Raw genomic sequence first — 2,741 nt, forward strand, 5'->3', positions numbered from 1 at the left:
ATGGAGAACAGTATTGAGAATATGCATACTGATGTTAGGGCGTTAAGAATTAACAAGAGAAAAAAACAACAAACAGACTCACTAGCGAAGCGTTGTGGAGATTAAGACTTTGGAACAAGTTGATGCCATGACAAATTGGAAATACTAAAATAAAATCGCTACATGAAATGCGGGGACTCACGTAAGTACCGCGGCAAAGTCAACAGTAAAGGAATAAGTCACTTTGTGACTTAGCTTGAGTCACAGAGAAATCCAGAATGATGGTAACCATCCAACTCTGCAAAATAATAAACGCATACATCGGGCGTTCCGTAAAACCAGTACTAAATAAAATCCTGCGTTTATCAAATTTCCGGTTGAAAAGTTCACCAACTTTAAACGCTGCTATTCAAATCTTTCTCTGCCTGCACGAGCCAAATTCCCCTATTTTCCATTCCTAAATCAAGTTTCGCCTCACAGTCGCTCAATAAATATTTGCACTTGAACGTGACGATCTTTGTTTACATTTTTTTTCTCCCGCTTACATCTAAGAATAAACCTCTGAAGGTTTCTGCCTCGGAACGATATACCAAAGAAGGCATTTTATGGACCGCAAGTTTTTCGACTGATTGAAATTAAAGATATGTAGCAGGGACTTTCACAGTATTAGGTTTGTCCTTTAAATAACTATTTTTAAGTTTACTCGAAGGATAAGAGTAAACTGTAACAAGCTTGGCTAACGTTTAAGCGCGGCCTAACACTTCAAGTCTGAATATACTCAATGCCAAAACTCAACCTTGTTCCCAGGCTATGTCCACCACATTGCTTTACGCCAATTAAAAACTACCACGAAGCGCCTATTGTGCATTTTCCTGCAGAGGAAAAACCAAACCGAATTTCTGATTCTGGCCCGTTTAAGGCCAGAATAAGATTCGGGAAAAGGTAGTGGCTTATGTAACAAGAAGAAATGATGATGCCCAGTCCCTCTCGCCTCAGTGAACTCTTGATAGGCGGCATCTAACATCATAAGGTCGGTTAGAAATATGCCCAAGTAAGGAACTGTTCCTTGGATAATTCCCTAAAAAGGAAAAAGATACCCATGCACAAACATCTCATTGAAATAAGAGAGAGGAATTCAGGTTTTCGTTATCTGAATTCGGTCAAAATCAGTTTCCGGATTATCAGGCTCGTGCAAACAAAATTTGTGTCTTTGGAGCAAGTAAGATCTCTATGGAGACTCCTTAGTGAGTAAATCCGTAACAATCGGCCTTTTTCGTGTATTATCGTCCAATGTCGGCAGTTAAATAAAACAACTTTCTGCCATTTTCCGAATAAATCTTTCATTTTCGAGTTGTTTTCGAGAAGGTAACACGAAACAACGAGAAGTCCTGTCATTGGCCATTTAATTGGGAAGTAGTTATGTGTTTATCACAATATCATCAAGACGAGGGTCGGCTTTCTTTCCGTAAAATGGAAAGTTGAGCGAGTACTTGCTCTTTATCATGGTCACTCATCAAGATTATTATCATATTGTTGCTTCGGGGTGTGAAAACTACAAGAGAGGAAAAAAGTTAAATATCCTAGAAATCTTTCGTTAGAAGAAAATAAAGAGTTGTTATCGTGACAAGCTCCCAGTTGGCTTGTTAGTTCTTGATTATCTCGCACTGTCGACATCGCAGGAGGGTTATTTCTTCGAAATCTGTCCAAGCCTGAATGGTATTTCCGCCTTCATTTTCACAACTACTTCGATTCGTTTCTAGCTTCAGCTAAATGATCTCTGTCTAAGAGCATCTTTATTCCGCAATTCAAATATATAATTTTGATCGATTCACTTTTGCTCTATTCGTCCTTCACGCGCGTATTGCAAAGACTGAGATGCACTGATCACTTCCTCACAGTTGTTTCACTACCTCAGTTGCTAAAGTATCGCCCGACCATTGTGGGTTCGATTTCAGTCTAGGGCTGACATTTCAATTCCTAAAACTACTACAGTTGTGCTTCTGACTGTAATTATCTTTCATTCCATAATACTGGTTCTTAAATAATGTCTGAGTTACGATTTACTAAAGGCTCAAAAATACTGATGGAAATTAGTCGCTTTCGATTTTAAATACTTCAGCTTAGAGACCTGAAACACTTGAGAAATCTTTCGGTCTACGTTTCACTTCAGTCACGTTTGGCTAAAAGCACAACTTACCTTTCTGCACGACTTGAATAAAAACCAGCGCTTATAGCCTCGAGGACGATATCATTGAGCAATTTGCCACGCTTTGCAGTTTTAATACAAAGTAGTTTTAAAATACAAACAGTCATAAACACATCTTCAAATTAAATTCCACTATTTTAAGTTAAGATATTTACAGCAAAAAACATTTCTAAATATAAATGAGAGGAAACAGAACTAAACCAGAAAACAGGGATGTAGTTCAAGAGCGCCTCAGCCAAAGTTATTCCGAGATTTACTAATTTTAGCAAGAGGCAGACATTTCCTGTTTACATAAGACCTTACTTCGACAAGCACTTTTCAACATGGCCATATTTACCATGCCCATATTTTGGATTTTGATATGATATCCAAAACCGAATATCGGTTTTGTGAATCAAAAAGAGCTGTTTTCACTTGTTGTAAGATCTTTGCTTTTTCTTCCTCTTAAGCGTAAGATCCGTGGTTTTTTCGGTTTCTTTATATGGAAATATTGGCCGGTATTCCGGTTTTTGGTGGACAACAATGGTGCCATATATTAGCATTTTTACTTGATTTT

Source organism: Pocillopora damicornis, chromosome 4 (genome assembly GCF_964200805.1).
Source record: "Pocillopora damicornis chromosome 4, jaPocDami1.2, whole genome shotgun sequence".
Lineage (NCBI taxonomy): Eukaryota > Metazoa > Cnidaria > Anthozoa > Scleractinia > Pocilloporidae > Pocillopora > Pocillopora damicornis.